The following is a 21,291-nucleotide window of genomic DNA, read 5'->3' as shown; positions in this document are numbered from 1 at the left end:
ATTCCATTGCTCTCTATCCTGAGTTGGATCTCCTGTTTCCCACACCCCATAAGTATTTGTTATAGCTAAAGTGCTGTAACAAAAACACAATGACAGAAGCTTATTTCTCTCATAAGAGTTCAGAAGCAAGCAGGTGGCTTTGCTCTCTGAAATCACAATCAACCCAGGGGTTGTGTGCACCACTTCTGCTCATATCCCATTGCCCAGAAGTTAGCTGTGGGTGACACTAGGCAGTGGTGTCCCTGCTGGCAAGCCCCTTGCCCAGCTAAAACTCAGGGAGGTGTACATTGAAAGAAAATAGGAGTTTGGGATTAACAGATACACCCTACTATACATAAAATACATAAACAACAAGGACCTACTGTATAGCAGAGGGAACTATACTCAATATCTTGTAATAACCTATAATGGAAAAGAATCTGAAAAAGAACATATATATGTATATAAACGAATGGTTTTGCTGTATACCTGAAACTAACACAACATTATAAATCAACTAAACTTCAATAAAAAGTTGTTTGTTTTGAATAAATAAATAAATGCTTAAAAAAAAGAAAGAAAGAAGGGGAGAATGGCTGTCAAAGGAAAATTAGCACATTGTATCTTTCTCTTTTTAGTCTTGTTCATTTTGGAGGACCATATATCCTCCATAAGTTTTAAGGAAAAGAGAATGGGAAGTAAGCTTTTTGAAACCTTGCTTTTCTACAACTATTTTTATTTGATTGATATTTGATTGATAGTTTACCTGGATAGAGCTTCTCGTTGGAAGTCATCTTCCTCTGGAAGTCTGAAGACACTGCTTATGGTCTTTGGCTTTCACTGTTGCTGTGAAGAAGTCTGAAGCCGTTCTCATTCTTGACGACCTGTTTGGTTTTCTTGTTTGTTTTATATTCTGGAAACTTAGAAAATCTTCCCTTTGAAATATCACAGTGATGTGCCTTGGGGAGGGTCTATTTTCATACATTTTAGTGGCTACTTGGAGGTTTGAAAGGCCCACTGGAGATTTTATTGGATTATTTTATGGATACTTTCCTCCCCTCCATTTTCCTTGTGTCCTCTTTCTGGAGCTCCTAGCAATCCGATACTGGCTTTCCTGGACTTGTCCTCTAGTTTTTGCTATATTTTCTCTCCTATTTTCTTTGTTTTATTCTGAGGGATTTACTCATTTTTCCCTCCTTGTTTTTCTATCAAGTTTTAAATTTCTGATAATGTTTTTAACTTTCAATAGCTCTTCAATATTATTTGAGTGTTTCTTTTTTTTCTAGAATTGTTTTTGCTTCATAAATGCAGTACCTTACCTTGCTGAGGTTATTGAGATTTTTAAAAACATTTTTACTGAGGTTTTTTTCCAACTGTGATTTTTTTTCTTATTTCCAAGAATTTTTCCTTGTTCTCAGTTGTTCCCTTTTTAATATTTTTTTTGTTCTTGTTTTATGGATGCAATCTTTTCTTTTCTCTCTCAAAGGATATTAATTATAGTTGGGGCTTTTTAAAAAGGCTGTCTTCTGATTCCAGCATTATCTCTGAGTTCCTATGTTCTGTTTCTGCTTAAATTTGAAGATCTTCCAATGTTCTGCATTGCACATTTGCAATCTGGCTGTGCGTAAATATTTAAGAATGAGGCACCAAAACCTGGTTGGAAGATTTGTGTGTGCATGAATTGGGCTTGTCAACTTGGTGGGCTTCACCATAGAGCCTTTGTTCAAATGTCACCTTCTCAGCAAGTCCTCCCACATCACCCTATTTAAAATTTCACTTGGCATTCTCTATCCCTCTTCCTTGTTTTTTCTCTATAGCATTTATCACCTAATATGTTGCATAATTTGTTTATTTACTTTATTTACTATCAGTCTTCACCACTAACCCCTTGAGACCAGGAGTTTGTGTCTGTTTATTTACTGCTGTATCTGCAGCCTCAAGAAGACTGCTTGCACATAGTAGGTACTTCATAAATATCTGTTAGGTGTTTGAATGAATGAATGAGTGAATGAATGAATGATTAGCTGCAGACCACCCAGCTGTTAGCTCCTGGACGTTTTTCTTTTCAGCTGTTCAGTTTCCCAGGTGGGGGTTGAGGCATGCCACCAGGTTCTGGCTGCCAAGCAGGGGAAAGGGATTTGGCAGCCCCCTGGTCAGTGTGCAGACTCTCATGTAATCTGTTTTCTGTCTGTTCCTTGCTGAGTAATTCTGTGTGATATGCAGGGATAGAAAGCACTGTCATCCAAAGACCACCAAGAAGAAGTTGGCACACGGGGTTGGCAGAGGGAAGCAACAAGAATAACCAGGCGAAAACTTCATAGCCAAAGCTCTATTCCTTTGGTTTACTTTAAAAAGCAAGTGATTCAATCTCCTGCATGTATCTCATTTTAATAACTGCCTTCAGTCTGCCCCTTCCAGCCTGGCCCCTGGAGTGGGACACCTGACAGCCATTCTTCCCAATTCAAGGTTGTCCAAAGAGATGGCCCTTAAGGGGAAACAACAGCCAGGGGTGATCAGTGTGGCCCAGATCACACTATTCATATCCCCAGTGGGTATCATTAGGCCATTATCTTGAAATTTGGTTGTAAGAGAAAGCCATGCTCCCTCATTCACTGCGCCATAACAATTTTTAGTGGGTCCTGGGAAATATTTTAAAGAATTGGGCTGAGATATTTTAACTAAAATCCCTTTGCTATATTAATAGTGATCTTTTCTTATTAAGTACATTGGACATTTGAAGGGGAAGAATTTAATCTTCCTAATTAGTGGAAGAGAATTCTGGCCTGGTCCCTTTAAGCATAAGTGATATTTAAACACGGGTCTATATTTACACATGATTTATGTCTCCTATCTGCAGGTGACTTTTCTGGTGAGCTATGCAGAGCTGAAGAGGGGAGGGATGAAGGGGTATCGCAGAGCCAGTGAAAGCGCAGAACTTTGCGTAACCTCTCGGGGGCCTCGCCTAGTACGCCTGGGATTTTATTCCTAGTGGCTCTTCCTGCTCGTTTGGGGTCCTCCATCCCACCCAGCAGGGCTGGAGCCTCTGGATGTCTGTAGCTGAGCTTTCTCAGGAGAGAGCAGAGCAAATGCCTTCTTAGTTTTCTGTTGTGTGCCTTGTGAAACTTGGAATAGTCTGTACATAAAATTACAAGTTGTGGGGCTTCCCTGGTGGCGCAGTGGTTGAGAGTCCGCCTGCCGATGCAGGGGACACGGGTTCGTGCCCCGGTCCGGGAGGGTCCCACATGCCGCGGAGCGGCTGGGCCCGTGAGCCATGGCTGCTGAGCCTGCGCGTCCGGAGCCTGTGCTCCGCAACAGGAGAGGCCACAACAGTGAGAGGCCCGCGTACCGCAAAAAAAAAAAAAAAAAAAAATTACAAGTTGTCTTTAAGGTGGGAAGGTGGGCATTTTGCACTGCCTTTCTTTATGATTCTTCCAAGTCATCCTGAGGGCTGAGGATGGATGACCTTTAACCTAATCTGCCCTGGGTTCTAACTCTGGTTAGACTATGGGGACCAGAGGACTCACTCTAGGAATGGAGGACTGACAGCTCCCCGGAAGACCAAATTAGCTCAGCTGGAACCTGTGGCCACCCAGGCTGCCCCCCAACATCTAGAATGAAACCCCCCTGTGTGGCAAGAGTGGACGTGCAAAACTGACTCTAAGTGCCCTTAGCCCACTACTTGGAATATCCCAGTCACAAGCACAGTCGCTGAATGTTTGGAGAGTGCCAGAGAGGGCAAGAGAGTGCAAGGGAAGGAAAGGATGGGTCTCAGGCTGCCTCCAGAAAGGGAAGAATGTGGGTATGTGGGTGGTCCCAGATAGATAAACCACAGGTTAACCAGAGAGGAGCCCTGGTTCTTTTCTCCATCTAGGAAGCCCCAGGCAGGTAGCACTAGTGAGGGTACAGTGTGGCTTTAAGCCACTTTCCCTTTTTTCATAGTCTGATTCCATTTATTTTGTTGACATATATTAATATTCTTTTTCATATTCTTTTCTGGTTTATCACAGGATATTGAATATAGTTCCCTTTGCTATACAGTAGGATCTTGTCATTTATCCACCCTATATATACAGTTTGCATCTGCTAATGCCAAGCTCCCAATCCTTCCCTTCCTCGCCCCTCCTCTTAGGCCACTTTTGAGGCCAATTTACCCCAAACTCTTTGCATTCAGGTAAGGTCCAATGGCTGATGGACTGTCCTTAACCTAACTGAGAAATTCCCCTTGTCCAGATGAGGGATGGATCAACGGATGCAGAGTGTTCCCTTAAACACCCCTGAGCTGGCACAAGAAGGGACATCCCCCCTTTGTAAGATTTTGAGGAGTGAGGGATAAGCGTTTCTTACTAAAAGGATGGTCTTTGGTATGAGGACCCTTTCTCCACTGATTATTCTTTGACTGCAGGAGAGTGGACTCTGTGACCTGCAACCTGGGGAGGGGGTCTCAGGGTTACTGAGAGGGTCAGAGAATATACAGATACTCTGATTTTCCACAGGTACATATAAAGAGGTGCCGCTGCATGTATCTTTCACTGCATCTATATTTTCTAATATTTTAATAAAGGTGAATAATTGATTTACCCAGTTAAAAGGATTTTGGGGGGACTTCTCTGGCAGTCCAGTGGTTAAAACTCCGTGCTTCCAAGGCAGGGGGTCCGGGTTCGATCCCTGGTTGGGGAACTAGGATCCCACATACCACGTGGCATGGCCAGAAAAATAAAATAATAAAAATAAAAGGTTTTCTTGGTCTATTTCCTTACATGGCAGCAGCAGCAGGGAATAAAACATAAATTCATTTCAAGGATCACTGCGTGTACATATAATTATCTATTTAAAACATTTACTTTTTAAAAAAGCATCCTAACATTGATAATAGCTTTTGATTATTACTGTTGTCTCAGTCGATGGTTAAAGCACAATGACTACATGTGGAGAGGCTGTGGCCTGTCCCATTTTTTAATATTGAAAAAAAGAGGGGTGTCTACAAGTTTGGAAATATTGGAGACTAGTTCCCTGTATCAGAGAGGGCTAACACTGGTCCTCCTCCGTCTTCCTACTCATACAGATCAAAATCTAGAAAACAGCTGCAGAGTAAAGGTAGTATCAAATAATGGTTAACTCATACCAAAATCAAGGTATGGGTTTTATCCCATGTTTCCTAGGCATTTTAAAGAGGCTATATAGTGTCCCCTTTGGTTGAAACAGGTGAAGGTGAGAGTCTGCAGGGTACACTGATGGAAGAAGCTTGGAAAGACCCAGCTGCACACACTGGGTGCCAAGCACTTTCTAAGTTCTGACCATGTTTTCACTCATGTGATCCTCACAGCAGCCCTATAAGCCAACTAACATGAGTCATTGTCATTTCCATTCTACAGATGGCAAAACTAAGGCGCAGAGAGGTTAAGTTGCCCAGGAGCTCTCAGCAGAGCCAGGATTCGAGCCCAGCAGGGTTCCAGGAGCACACAGCACTGCTCTGCCTTTAACCAGGGCTTTCATTGTAAAGGGGACTGTGTTTCCTGGTTTAATGGAATGACCAAAGGAGGGCCTCCCTGGGCCTCTGGGTTCTGAGCCACAACTTCAAGGAACAACTTGATACTTCTCCAGCATGGACTGTGCTCGAGCTCAGTGTTCCTCAGAGTAGGTTCTTCAGAAAACTGGTTCCATGGCATGTTGATAAATGGTACACGAGGAAAGGGGCTTCATGGTCAAATGCGTTTGGGAAATGCCGGGCTACGTGATGTGCTGGCCTGCAGGACTTGCACTCATTTTGAGAGTCCGGGCCTTTTATCAGATAAACTTTTTTTGTGTGTGGTACGCGGGCCTCTCACTGTTGTGGCCTCTCCCGTTGCGGAGCACAGGCTCCAGACGCGCAGGCTCAGCGGCCATGGTTCACGGGCCCAGCCGCTCCGCAGCATGTGGGATCTTCCCGGACCGGGGCACGAACCCGTGTCCCCTGCATCGGCAGGCGGACTCTCAACCACTGCACCACCAGGGAAGCCCTAATAACCTTTTAAATGTATGCTACTGAGGACTTCCAGTTTCCAATTCGGCATGTAAGATGCTTGGAAGTTGCCACTCCATCCTAACAAAAAGTGAAAAGCTGAATAACTGAAAAATCAATAACTCTTCTTAGATCCATAAGAGAAGTGAGGTCATAGAGCAAACCAGTGCCCCCCAAACTGGGGAGACTGTCAGGCAAATACTGAGAATCTCAACTTATATGAGAATTAGTGCTGGGGGAGGGGAACCTGAGCTGTGATCCAGGAACGGCTGGAGGCTCCATGTGGACCACGCTCAGCGCTAAAAACTCCAAGGGGACCCAGTCATCAGAGGGTCCATGCTTTTGTGAGTTTTACCACCTGGAGTTCTAATGAGGTTCTCACAGTGAATGCTGGAGGGAAAAGCCCTCATGCTTTAAGCAGGGGGAGCAGAAAAGGAACCATTTGGAAATAAACCAGAGCATTCTGTCTTTCTTAACAAGGTCTGTTTTTAAGAGTTAACTCTAACTACAGCCTAACGTTCTGGGGTTTTATCAGAGCCTAACTGACCTGGGGGAAGGGAAAACCCCAACTCCAGCTCCCTCTGGCCTTCCTTAAGGGAAAAGGGAAATACCCAACTCCATTCTAGCCACCCTACTCTACTTAGACAGGGCAACCCACCCCAGGGTGTGGGCACCAAGAAGCACATGTGAAGCTCACAGGCTCCCTAAAAAGACTGAGACCTAATCAAAGGGATGTAACAGGCTCCCCTCCTTCCACACATCTTACCACCCCATTACTAAATGCCTACTTAACAGCAGTTACCCAGTTTATTGTCTCATGCTATAGAGAAAACATTTCTAGTATATTAAAAGGCAAAAGCCACTGCTGGAAGAGATAGAGAAGCATTAGGCAGGGCTGTTGGAATGATCAGACTGGGAATTTAAAACAGCTACGATGAACATGCTAAAGGCTATAATGGATAAAGTAAACCACATGAAAGAACAAATGGGCAATGTAAGCAAAGAGATGGAAATTCTAAGAGCCAAAAAGAAATGCTAGAGACCAAAAACACTGTGACAGAAATGAAGAATGCCTTTGATGGACTCATTAGTTCACCTGACATGTGCTATGATCTGAATGTTTGTGTCCTCCCCAAACTCATGTTAGAATCCTTATACCCAATGCAATGGTGTTAGAAGGTGGGGCCTTTGGGAGGCAATTAGGTCATGAGGGTGAATTAGTAAATGAGTGGGATTAGTGCTCTTATAAAAGAGATCCCACAACACTCGCTTCCCCCACGTGAGGATGCAGTGAGAAGCCGCAGGCTATGAACCGGGAAGAGGGCCAACACCTTCATCTTGGATTTTCCAGACTCCAGAACTGTGAGAAATAAATTTCTGTTGTTTATAAGCTACCCAGTCTGTGGTATTTTGTTATAGCAGCCCAAACTAAGACTGAAGAAAGAATCTCTAAGCTTGAGAATGTCTCAAAAGAAACCTCCAAAACTTAAGAACAAAGAGAAAAAAATACTTGACGCAGGAAAGAGAGTGGGACACGAAAGGATGGTCACATCCCACGTCATGTCTGAGTCCCTGGGACGGCCGCCAAGTGTGGGTTCTTGGCTTCGTGCAGGAAAGAATTTAAGAGCCAGCCACAGCAAAGTGAAAGAAAGTTTATTCAGGGAGAAACACACTCCATAGACAGAGTGTGGGCCATCTCAGAAGGTGAGAGAGCCCCAGGGTATGGGGTTGTCAGTTTTTATAGGGGTGGGTAATTTCATAGGCTAACGAGTAGGAGTAGTATTCTGGCTATTTTGGGGAAAGTGTGGGGATTTCCAGGAATTGGGCCACCACCCACTTTTTGACCTTTATGGTCGGCCTTGTAACTGTCATGGCGCCTGTGTGTGTGTCATTTAGCTTGCTGATGTGTTACAAAGAGCATATACTGAGGCTCAAGGTCTAGTGGAAGTCAACTCGTCCACCATCTTGGACCTAGTTGGTTCTGATCAGTCGTGTCCTCTGGCTATGTCATTCTTGTAAATGTTGTGCCCTACCCCCTTCCTGTCTCATACTGAAAAACCCAGAACAGGATATCGAATAACTATGGGACAACTACAAAAGGTGTAAGATATACATAATAGGAATACCAGAAGGAGAAGGAAGACAGAAAGGAACAGAAGAAATATTTAAAGCAATAATGACTGAGAATTTCCCCAGACACCAAACCACAGATCTAGAGAGCTCAGAGAACACCAAGCAGAAAAAAAATGACGAAAAAACCCACTACACCTAGACATATCATTTTTAAACTGCAGAAAATAAAAGATAAAGAAAATATCCTGGGCTTCCCTGGTGGCGCAGTGGTTGAGAGTCCGCCTGCCGATGCAGGGGACGCGGGTTCGTGCCCCAGTCCGGGAAGATCCCACATGCCACAGAGCGGCTGGGCCCGTTAGCCATGGCTGCTGAGCCTGCGCGTCCGGGGCCTGTGCTCCGCAACGGGAGAGGCCACAACAGTGAGAGACCCGCGTACTGCATAAAAAAAAAAAAAAGAAAGAAAGAAAATATCCTGACAGAAGCCAGAGGAAAAAACACTTTACTTATAGAAGAGCAAAGATAAAAATTACATCTGACTTCTCAGAAATCATGAAGGCAAGAAGAGAGTGGACTGAAATATTTAAAGTGTTGAGAGAAAAACCCCACCAAGCTAGAATTCTGTATACTGGGAAATTACTCTTCAAAAGTGAAGAGAAATAAGGACTTTCTTGGGCAAACAAAAATTGAAGGAATGTGTTGTCAGCATACCTACCTTTCAAGAAATGTTAACAGTTCTTCAGAGAGAAGAAAAATGATATAGGTCAGAAATTTAGAACTACATAAAGAAAGGAAGAACACTGAAGAAGGAACAAGTGAAAAATACTTTTATTTTCCTTATTCATAATTGATCTAACAGATAACAGTTTGTTCAAAATAATAATAACAATGTATTTGATTATGGATGCTTATGCATATATATGAGTTTATGTATGCTTACGTATGCATGAAATGAGTGACAGAAATGATACAAGGGACAGGAGGGAGGAATTACGATTATTTTGTTATTATAAGGTACTTGCGCTACCTGTGAAGCAGTATATTGCTTTTTGAAAGTGGACTTGAATTAGTTGTAAATGTATATTGCAAACTCTTGGGCAACCGCTAAAATAGAGAAGGAAAAAAAAAGTATAACTGATACACTATGAAAGAGAAAAAACACAATCAAATAAAATGCTAAATTAAAGCCACAAATGGCAGGAAAAGAAATGGAAAACAAAAATTGGAACAAAGAATGTGGGCAACAAATAGAAGGCTTTAACAAATATGATAAATAATCCAAGTATATCAGTTATCACTTTGAATGTCAATGGTTTAAAGGCACCAATTAAAAGACAGAGGTTGTCAGAGTGGATCAAAAAACAAGACCCAATAAGATGTTGTCTACAAGAACCCCACTTTAAATATAAAGACACATAGAGGTTAAAAGAATGGAAAAAGACATACCATATTAACACTAATCAAAAGAAAGCAGAGCAGACTTCAAAGCAAGGAAAGTTACCAAGGATAAAGAAAGGCATTACATAAAGATAAAGGGATAAACTCTCCAGAAGACATAACAATGCTTAACATGTATGTGCTTAACAAAAGAGCATCACAATACATGGGGCAAAAATTGACAGAACTGGGCTTCCCTGGTGGCGCAGTGGTTGAGAGTCTGCCTGCCGATGCAGGGGACACGGGTTCGTTCCCCGGTCTGGGAAGATCCCACATGCAGCGGAGTGGCTGGGCCCGGAAGCCATGGCCGCTGAGCCTGCGCGTCCGGAGCCTGTGCTCCGCAACGGGAGAGGCCACAACAGTGAGAGGCCTGCGTAACGCAAAAAAAAAAAAAAAAAAAAAAAAAAAATTGACAGAACTGCAACAAACAACAGATGAATCCACCATTAAAGTTGAAGACTTCAACACTTCTCTGTCACAAATGGACAGATCCAGCTGGCAGAAAATTAGTAAGGACATAGTCGAACTCAACAACATGATCAATCGACTGGATATAATCAACATCTGTAGACTACATCCAACAACAGCAGAATACACATTCTTCTCAAGCTCACATGGAACATTCACTAAGATAGACTACATTCTGGGCCATAAAACACACCTAAAAAATTTAAAAGAACAGAAATCATACAATGTGTGCTCTTGACCACAATGGAATTAAGCTAGAAATCAACACAGAAAGATACCTGGAAAATCCTAAAATACACGGGGGTTAAGCAACACACTTCTAATAAGACGTGGGTCTAAGAGTAAATCTCAAGAGAAATTTAAAATATTTTTGACCTCAATGAAAATGAAAAGACAACTTATCAGAATTTGTGGGGTGCAGCAAAAGCAGTCCTTAGAGGGAAAGTTACAGCATTAAATTCATATATTAAAAAAAAAGAAAGATCTAAAATCAGTCATCTAAGCTTCTACCTTAGAAAACTAAAAAAACAAAAGCAAATCAAACTCCAATTAAGTAGGAGAAAAAAATAATGAGAATGAGAGCAAAAATCAACAAATTTTTTGTTATTTTTTGGTACACGGGCCTCTCACTGTTGTGGCCTCTGCCGTTGCAGAGCACAGGCTCCGGACGAGCAGGCTCAGCGGCCATGGCTCATGGGCCCAGCCGCTCCACGGCATGTAGGATCCTCCCGGACCGGGGCACGAACCTGTGTCCCCTGCATCGGCAGGTGGACTCTCAACCACTGCGCCACCAGGGAAGCCCTCAACAAAATTTTTGAAAAGAGGAAATCAATAGAGAAAATCAACAAAACCAAAAAATGATTCTTTGAAAAGATCAGTAAAATCAATAAGCTTTAGTTAGGTTACTTAAAAAAGAGAGGGAGAGAGGAAAAAAGAGAGGGAGGGAGAAAGGGAGAGAGGGAGAGAGGGAAAGAGAGAGAGAAGAGACAAATTACAGATATCAGAAATGAAAGAAGGTACATCACTAAAGATCCTATAGACATTAAAAGGATAATAGGGACTTCCCTGGTGGCACAGTGGAAAAGACTCCATGCTCCCAATGCAGGGGGCCCAGGTTCAATCCATTGTCAGGGAACTAGATCCCACATGCATGCCGCAACTAAGAGTTCACATGCCACAACTAAGGAGCCCACGTGCCACAACTAAGACCCAGTGCAACCAAATAAATAAATATATATATATATATATTTTAAAAAGGATACTAAAGGAATACTAAAACAAATCTATGCCCACAAACCTAGATGAAATAGACCAAGTCCTTGAAAGACACAACTTGCCAAAACTCACCCAAGAAGAAATAGACAATCTGAATAGGACTCTATTAAAGAAATTGAATCAATAATTAATGATCTTCCAAAACAGAAAGCACCAGGTCCATATGGGTTTGCTGGTGAATTCTAATCAAGCATTTAAGGATGAAATTATACCAATTCTCTACAATATTTTTCAGAGAATAGAAGCAAAAGAATTCTTCCTAACTCATTATATGAGGCCAGCACTACCCTAATACCAAAACCAGACAAAAACACTACAAGAAAACTACAGACCTATACGTCTCATGAACATAGATGCAAAATTCTTCAACAAAATATTAGCAAATGAAATCCAGCAAAGTATAAAAAAAATTATACACCTCAATCCAGCAGATTTATCCCAGGTATGCAAGACTGGCTCAATGTTTGAAAATCAATTAATGTAACCAATCACATTAACAGGCTAAACAACAGAAATTACATGATCATATCAAAAGATCTAGAAGAAGCATTCGACAAAAATCCAGCACCCATTCATGATAAAGACTCTCAGTATACTAAGAATGGAGGGAACATCATCAATCTGATAAAGAAGATCTACAAGAAACCCACAGTTAACATCACATGTAATGGCAAGAAATTTAAAGCTTCCCACTAAGATCAGGTACGAGGCAAGACTGTCCCCCTCCTTTACAATATCATACTGGAAGTTCCTGCTGATTCAATAAGACAAGAAAAGGAAACAGAAGGTATACAAATTGTGAATAAAGAAATAAACAGTCATTATTCATAGATGACATGATTGTCTATGTAGAAAATCCAAAAGAATCGACCAAAGAACTTCTAGAACTAATAGGCAGTTACAGCAAGGTTTCAGGATACAAGGGTAACAATATATGAAAGTCAATCGCTTTCCTGTTTAACATAAATGAACCTGAGGATTTTTTAAAAACTCAAAGGGAATTCCCTGATGGTCCAGTGGTTAGGACTCAGTGTTTTCACTTCCAGGGCCTGGGTTCAACCCCTGGTCGGGGAACTAAGATCCCACAAGCAGTGCAACATGGCCAAAAAACAAAAAAAAAGTTAAAGAACTAAATAACTGGAGAGATATTTGATGTTCATGGATAGGAAGACTCAATATTATCAAGATGTCAGTTCTTCCCAACCTGATCTATAGATTCAATGCAACCCTAATCAAAATCCCACCAAGTTACTTTTGGATTTTACAAACCGATTCTAAAGTTTACACAGAAAGTCAAAAGACCCAGCATAGTCAACAGCAGAACAAAGTTGGAGGACTGACATTATGAGACTTCAAGACTTACTATAAAGCTACAGTTATTAAGATGATGTGGTATTGGCAAAAGAATAGACAAATAGCTCAATGAAACAGAATAGAGAACCCAGAAATAGACCCACATACATACAGTCAACTGATCTTTGACAAAGAAGCAAATGCCATGCAACAGAGCAAAGAGAATCTTTTCAATATATGGCACTGGAACAACTGGGCATCCGCGTACAAAACAATGAACCTAGACACAGATCTTACATCCCTCACAAAACTTAACTCAAAATGGATCAAAGACATAGATGTAAAATGCAAAACTATAAAACTCCTAGAAAATGACATAGTAGAAAATCTAAATGACCTTGTGTATAGTGATGTCTTGAGATATAACACCAAAGGCATGACCCATGAAAGGAAGAATTGATAAGCTGGTCTTCACTAAACTTTTAAAAATTCTGCTCTGTGAAAGTGTTGGAAGGTGGAGATATTGAATAATGTCCTCCAAACTGAGAAGGAACTTTGAGACCAAAAAACAAAGCAGGCAATTCCATAAAGTGTAACTATGAAGTTTATTGGGGGTAACTGACACAGACAGGATCGGGTGTTTGATGATCCAGAGGCATTAGCAGCTGTATGCCACACTGCCTAAAGGGGTACAGGGGAATTTAAAGGGGCCGAAGCTAAAAATAGAATCTGACTAGTAGGGAAAATCACATCCTCACTGACAGGAACCAGGGGTCTCATTACCATCTGGTTCAGCAAAAGGCATTCTTCCAGTTTTCATATCAGATGAAGGAAAGGGTAAAAGTTGATAGGGAACCTAGCTGGCTTGGGTGCATTCCTTGTGAGTAGACTAAAGCTCAGTCCTGCAGAGAGGAGGGCAATCCAACTGTGGGCTTAAGGTGGAGCTGACAAAGTGGAGTCAGTGTAGTTCAGCCACACCCAAAACACTGTGACGGGAATGAAACAACAAGCCAGAGACTGAGAGAAAATATTTGCAAAAGACATAGCTGATAAAAGACTGAAATGCAAATTAAAACAACAGGGAGATATCTCTGCACACCTATTAGAATGGCCAAAATCCAGAACACTGACAGCAGCAAATGCCGATGAGGTTATGGAACAACGGGAACGCATTCATTGCTGGTGGGAATGCAAAATGGCATACCCACTTTGGAAGACAGTTTGGTGGGTTCTTACAAAACTAAACATACTCTTACCATGTGACCCAGCAATGCACTCCTGGTAATCACACAAAGGAGCTGAAAACTGATGTCCACACAAAAACCTGCACATGGATGTTTATGGCAGCTTCATTCATAATTACCAGAACTTAGAAGCAACCAAGATATCCTTCAGTAGAAGGTACTGAAAATAGACTGTGGTACATCTAGACAATGGAATATTATTCAGTACTAAGAAGAAATGAGGTATTAAGCCCTGAAAAGACATGGAGGAAACTTCAAAGCATATTACTAAGTGAAAGAAGCCCATCTGAAAAGGCTACATACTGTATGATTCCACCTATATGACATTCCAGAAAAAGCAAAACTATGGAGACAGTAAAGATATCAGTGGTTGCCAGAAGTTGGGGGTAGGAGTGATGAACAGGCAGAGCACAGAGGATTTTTAGGGCAGTGAAACTATTCTGTATGATACATGTTGTTACACCTTTATCCAAACCCACAGAATGTACGACACCAAGAGTGAACCCTAATGTAAACTACTGACTGTGGGTGACTATGATGTATCCATGTAGGTTCATCAATTGTAACCAATGTATCACTCTGGGGCGGGGTGGGGGGGATGTTGATAATGGGGGAGGCTATGTACGTGTGGAGGCAGGAGAAATATGGGAAACCTCTGTACCTTCCTCTCAATTTTGCTGTGAAGCTAAAACTGCACTAAAAAAAGTCTATTAAGGACTTCCCTGGTGGCGCAGTGGTTGACAGTCCGCCTGCCGATGCAGAGGACACGGGTTCATGCCCCGGTCCAGGAAGATCCCACATGCCGCGGAGCGGCTAGGCCCGTGAGCCATGGCTGCTGAGCCTGCGCGTCCAGAGCCTGTGCTCTGCAACAGGAGAGGCCACAACAGTGAGAGGCCCGCGTACCGAAAAAAAAAAATAGTCTATTAAAACAACTATGCTCTTAAACTCACCAAACCCCACACATATACACACTTTCATCTCTCTCCCTTTGCTGAGATATAGGAAGAGGACAACAAAGGATAGATGGCAGGGAAACAGCCTCCCTGAGGGGCACCTCCAACTTGAAGGGATAATGTGGGAATGGGTCACAAAGGGTCATAAGCAGGTGAGCCTAACCAGGCCCTAAATCCAGTCTAACTCTTTAGCCCTTCCAGATGTACGAAATCAGCATCTGGGATGTGTTCGTAAACAACACAGTCCTAAGCATCGGCAACTGTATAAATGGCATCCTTAACACAAAACTCTTTCAGTCAGTCTGAGATCCTAGGACTCTGTGGATTGCAGCAAGCATGCCTTTACCAAAAGCAAACATACGCACAAAAAGGTGTTTATACTTGCTCTTCATGGAGTGTAGAATTCTCTTGTCCCAAGGCTGTACTGTGGGTGTGATATGCAGTGGGGAAGGGGGAGGGGGGAAGGCGGCGGGGGGCGGGGAGGGGGGAGATAAATTCGCAAGAAGTTCACAAGGGCATATGCAAAGCGTTTACCCAGAAACAAAGTTTTCCAGTTTTTATCCAGTTTTGTGGGGCTTCACTGAACCCAGGCCACTGGTTCACAGTAGTTATTAAACCAGTAAGAAAATATTTTTCTAGCTACTCATATTTTTCCTTCCTCCTTCCCTCCCTCCCTTCTTTTATTCCTTTTTTTCCTTTCTCTTTCCTCCTTTCTTTTTAAAATAATTTTATTCAGGCATACTTTATAGCTTATGTAATTCATCCATTTCAGTTGTACTATTTAACAAGAGAATGTTCATGTTAAGCTGCACATTTCCTAGAGGAACTGGCCCAAGAACCCAAAATTGCTGCTCCAGGTATATTCTCCTGGAGTAGAAGCCACATGGACATTATTCAAATCGTGGTTAGGCCATTTCTTAGCTGTGTGCCTGTGGCGAAGCAAATCTCTCCAGCTTGGGTTCTTCCTATGAGAATTAAAAGTAACTAAGTTAACTAATTAAATTAAAGTTGATTAAAAGGAAAGAGGACTAACAGAGAAACCTCATTCCCTGGCTGTTCGTGCCCTGAAACCAGCTGCCTTCCTCTCTGACACTTCATACCAGGATATGCTGTTTGTTTTCCAGTCATCAGTCTCAGGTTACTTAACTTCAAATATTAACCACAGGGTGGTGTGCTAACCCATCATAACATTTGAAGAATCATGATCAGATTAGACCTTGGAATAGCATCCTGGGAGGAGGGTGGGGATGAAGGTGGGAGAGGAGTGATGACCTGGATGACTCCTTGACCTTGGAGCCAGGACATGTCCAGACTCCATTTGTTTTCCCACATTGAAACAAAGCCAGCGGTGTTACAACACCTTCAAAGGGAGCATCAATTCCCGCCTAAGCTGGATGACTTTACATTTTTCTTAGGATGCTTATGGAGGCTGTTTGCTAGTGGGTAGAGCATGTGGGCTTTGCAGTCAGGTATGAGTTCTGCCAGCTCTGCCACTTACTGACTACGTGGCCTTAGGCCGTCACTCACTGCTCACGCTAGAATGGAGATATGAGAGCACCTTGCTCACATGATTGCTGGGACAATGTGATCATACTAATCCTTGCAGAGCACTAACTCTGCGCGAGACACTGGTTTCAGCCCTTTACATGTATGATCTCATTTACTCCTCCTAGTGAATCTACGAGTTTGCTACGTCCATTAGCTCCATTTTATAAATGAGCAAAGTCCAGAGAGAGCCTACCTCACCTTTCCGCGGTCACACAGTAAGAGATGGAGCCGGGATCTGAGTCAATCCGGGCAATCTGGCTTCGTCACTGGTGTTTAATCACCTCACCAGATGACTTTTCTGTGCTATATATTATCTTTTTGAAGAGGAAATAACATATGCAAAATGCCTGGCACTTAGTAAAAGGGCAATAAATAGTAATGTTGAAATAATAAATAGTACTTCAATTTCCCCAAGCCTCGCCAGCTTATGGAGTTCCTATAAAGAGTAGTAACAGAAATTTCACTCGATTACATCTCTGCCTGCAGGACACGAGCCCCAAAGTCTCCTGAAGTTATCCCTCGGGTGTCTCCTGTCCTTCCACACTCACCCCTCCCTGAAGGCCCTGCCCTTGAAGTCCCTTGAGAGTGGGGCCTCACTCTGCTTCTGTTTTGAGGGGCTTCTCTGCCCCTCCCTGGGGCCAAAGCTCTGGTCAAGTTCCTTGGTCCCTAAGCAGAAATGGGGCCCCTGGGCCACAGCAGTCAACACTGTCAACTTGGAGGCCAGTAACTCTGCTGGGTTCTCCATCAACTGTGCCCCATTACATTCAACAGACATTTCTGAAGCAACTATTATGTTTTGGAAATGGTGATAAAAGACACATAAAAATGAAGTAAAATACAAGTAATCAGATGCCTACTAATACTAAGGTCCCATACAAGATCAGCCTTTCTTACCATATCCATGAAAACTAGTGAGGGATATTAAAGAGGAAGTGTTGTTTTTGTTGGTGGTGGTGGTGGTGGTGGGTACCAACTTTAAGTGATCATCTTCACGTCTGAATTCTTGCAAAGGAAGTTATCCTAACTTCTTCTTTCTAAGTCAAGGAAAGCATGTGAACCGTACCTGGACATTGCAGCACTGTAATCTGCCTTTCTACTCTATTACCAGGGGGTTTACCCATAGCCTCTCAAGGACTTTGGTATGTAGTTACTCTAGACTAAAATGTCCTAATTTACTCTGAGGCAATTCATTCCTCAGAGAAACTCACTATAAATTTAAAAAAACCACCCTACTCCTCTTCCAACAAAGGGGCCATAAGACCCAAGAACCGTGACGTGTCCAGTTATCCAGGTGACCCTGGGGAGAGAATTAGACAAGAGATTTCTAGGAAAATATAGTCTACATAAATTTTAATTCTATGAAAACTGCAACTGAGGAGTTTGTAGTTATTTTTCAATAGCCTTAAACTTACTAAAGTACAGGCAAAAGCAAGATACTTCCATTCAAGAGAAGGAAGAGAAAAGCACTCAGAAGTTGGAAGCAAGCCTGTGTGAGGGGACAGTGGTCACCTGCTGCCTATAAAAAGAATTCCCAGGACTCACAAAACTGGTTTAACCAAACTTTGTCCTATGAGGCCCTCTAGAGTAAAAAACATAATTTATTTATGATTGTGCTCCAATATTGTTTCTAATTCTTACAGGGAAGGTGAATATATATTTTTTTAATTGGAAGATAATAAAAAGGTAGACAATTTTAAGGAAAAAAGTAGATTCTGAGATAGTAGTAAAATCTATCATTATAAACAGAAAAGATTGATGGACTCAGATTTCCTGTTTAAAAGTGCATATAGGGGGCTTCCCTGGTGGCTCAGTGGTTGAGAGTCTGCCTGCCGATGCGGGGGACATGGTTTCGTGCCCTGGTCCGGGAAGATCCCATATGCCGTGGAGCGGCTGGGCCTGTGAGTCATGGCCGCCGAGCCTGCGCGTCCGGAGCCTGTGCTCCGCAACGGGAGAGGCCACAACAGTGAGAGGTCTGCGTACCGCAAAAAAAAAAAAAAAAAAAAAAAAAAAAAAAAAAGTGCATATAGGGCTGTTTCTAAGTCCTTTCAGAATTTAATTTTACATTAATTCACTGAGAATTCCCAGCCCTATATCATCTGTTGGATAACAGGGTAAAAGGCCCAGTACTCAGCATAAGCCTAAAGAAAGCCCAAGCTCGACAGAAGATTGGAAGGTCAACGGCAGTGCGAGGTGAGGCCTGCAGGCCTAGTGTGTGATTCTGAGTGTGTCTGAGTCGAGACCCCACCTCCTGAAACCTCCCTCATGGCTTCCCCAACCAGCAGAAATCATCCTGGGATGCTCTGCTCTGCCTGACTGCTCCACAGGCCCAGGCCTCAGGGGGAAACTCCGGTCTTTGGGTCAAACCCTTATGAAGCAGAATTAGCAAAATGAAGGGAAGGTGAAAGAGCCAGAAGAACTTTCAAGAAGACAGACAGGAACATGGGTCTAGAAGTCAAGTTAAACTGATGGAGGAGGGAGCCCTGGAGTAGTCGGGTGCTTCAGACCCAAGAGACATGGAATTGTTTAGTGGGTTCTCAAGGCCCAACCAAGACTGACAAAATCAGAACTCTGGGGCTGGAGTTCAGGGTTCTGTTTTTATTCTATTTAAACTTTTTAAAAAATGTGGATCGTCTTTATTGAATTTGTTACAATATTGCTTCTGTATTATGTCTTGGGTTCTTGGCCATGAGGCATGTGGGATCTTGGCTCCCCGACAAGGGATCGAACCCATACCCCCTGCACTGGAAGGCGAAGTCTTAACCACTGGACCACCAGGGAAGTCGCGGGTTTGTAAAAGGCCTTCAGGTGATTTGATGATGGCTACAGTTTGAGAACAACCAGTTTAATGAATTACTAATGTTCAAGGTATTGAGACCCACCCAATCCTCCTTAAAGAGAACAAAGGATATAATTCATGTCATTTTTATATAAGAAAAGAGGTATATTTGTTTCCTTTTGCTGCTTTAACAAATGATCATAAACTTAATGGCTTTAAAACAATACAGATTGAAGCTCAAAATCAGTCTCACTGGGCTAAAGTCAGGATGTCAACAGGGTTGGTTCCTTCTGTAGGCTCTGAAGGGAGAATTCTGAAACCAAGCAGGACCGAATGGGGCTCCAGGGGATGAAAGTCTTTCTACATCCCCTACTTCCTGTTTGTAGGAAATAGGCTTCATTCAGCCTCTATGACCTTCCCTGAGTTCTAAAGGGCAGCTTCAAACAGTTGCTAAAATCAGGGAAGTGAGAGAATGCAGAGACAAGGGAGGAGCAGTCAAGAAACAACAGTGTAGCCTTGGGGCAGGGTTCTGGTTCCCCCTCAAGGGATGTACGTAACAATATCTTTGAGCTCTTCTGCAGAACTAAAACCTCCAACAAATGGAAGATGTTAACTACTGGATGAAGCATTCTTCATTCCAGAAAGCAGGTCACAGTTCAATATTCTGAGAACCACCACAGATCACGGGATCACCGGATGCCAGATGATCTCTAGATTGAAGGGATGCAGGCCCTGCATGCACCCTGATCCTTATCAGAAATCCCGCCCCTTGACTATAAGACTCCTCACAACCCTCACCCTCACCACCACCCCCACCCCGGTATGGGATACACTGTTTTGAGGATATTAGCCCGCTGTGGCCCCCTTTGCCTGGCAAAGCAATAAAGCTATTCTCTTCTACTTCACCCAGAACTCTCTCTCCGAGATTCAATTTGGTGCCGGTGCACAGAGGCCAGGGTTCGGCATCGGTTCGTTGCCTTTTCCAGCTTTAGAGGCAGTCCTTCTCCCTTGACTCATGACCCCTTCCTCTATCTTCAAATGGTAGCGTCTTTAAATCTCTCATCCCCACGTTGCCTCCTCTCCTCTTGCTCTGCTGCCTTCCTCTTTTAAGGGCCCTTGGGATCAAAATGGACCACTCGGGATAATCGTCCCTTATCTAAAGTCTTAACGTAATCATGCCTGCGAAATCCCTTTTGCCATGAAAGGTTAAAATTCACAGGCTTGGGGGATTAGGATGTGGATGTTGGAGGGAGGGCATTATTCTGTTGACCATAGGGAGAAAGATGAGACTATGCATTTTCCTTTGCCTGTACTCCCATAAATAAACACTGTAATGATGCATAAAAAACAAAGGAAGGTGATCACCTATGGGAATGTGGGAAATGGGGTGATGAGGGACAGAGATGGGAGCAAGAACTCTCTTCCCAAAGTATACTTTTTGTAGTATTTTGAGCCAGGTAAATATATCACCTATCACAAAATGACAACACTAAAATATAAAAAGAATGAGAAACCTTTTAAATAATGTTTGGCTGTTCTGCTTGAACATGACACATCAGAGACTAAACCACTAGGAACTCTGGAGTAAGAGGAGTTATAGGTATTAAGAGAAAAGTATTTTAGTGGTGATGCAGTTACTAGGGGAAAAGAAACAAGATAAAAGGATGCACCATTTGGCTTGGATGTGAACAAAACAAGATAAGCACTAAGTCCTGGATGAAGGACTAAGCTCAGCCTTTAAGGAAAAGTTACTGGTTCAGTTTTGGTTAGTTTGTTTTGAGTTAAAGAGTTCTGCGGACTCTCCAGTCCACGTTGCCAACAGAGGAAGAGGGGCTGAGATCCCACCTCCTTTTCACTTAATTTTTTAAAATAAGTAATATATTGTGTCTACTAAATTGTATTTTCTTAACTAGGAGTAAATAAGAGAGCTCTTTGCTCTGAACATGTAAGAGAATCTCAGATACTCTCATAATAATCTGATCATTACTGAACATTAAGTTGTGATAGTAGAACAGGACAATGAAGATTTTGAGAACACAGCCAGCGCATGCCAGGGAAATTATTTGTATGCCGTTAAACATTATGTGTAACATTGGAGTGGTTTCGCCTTCATTATGCACAACAGAAACTTTTCTGTCCGCCACAGCCCATCTCACTGCTAACTGTTGTGGTCCAAACGCGGGTTGGAAAAGAATTTCCAGACACAAGGCAGAATGTAAAGAAGATAGAATTTATTAGAGGGAAGGGTCA

This window comes from Tursiops truncatus, chromosome 3 (genome assembly GCF_011762595.2).
Source record: "Tursiops truncatus isolate mTurTru1 chromosome 3, mTurTru1.mat.Y, whole genome shotgun sequence".
Lineage (NCBI taxonomy): Eukaryota > Metazoa > Chordata > Mammalia > Artiodactyla > Delphinidae > Tursiops > Tursiops truncatus.
Note: the sequence above shows the minus strand (reverse complement) of the source record.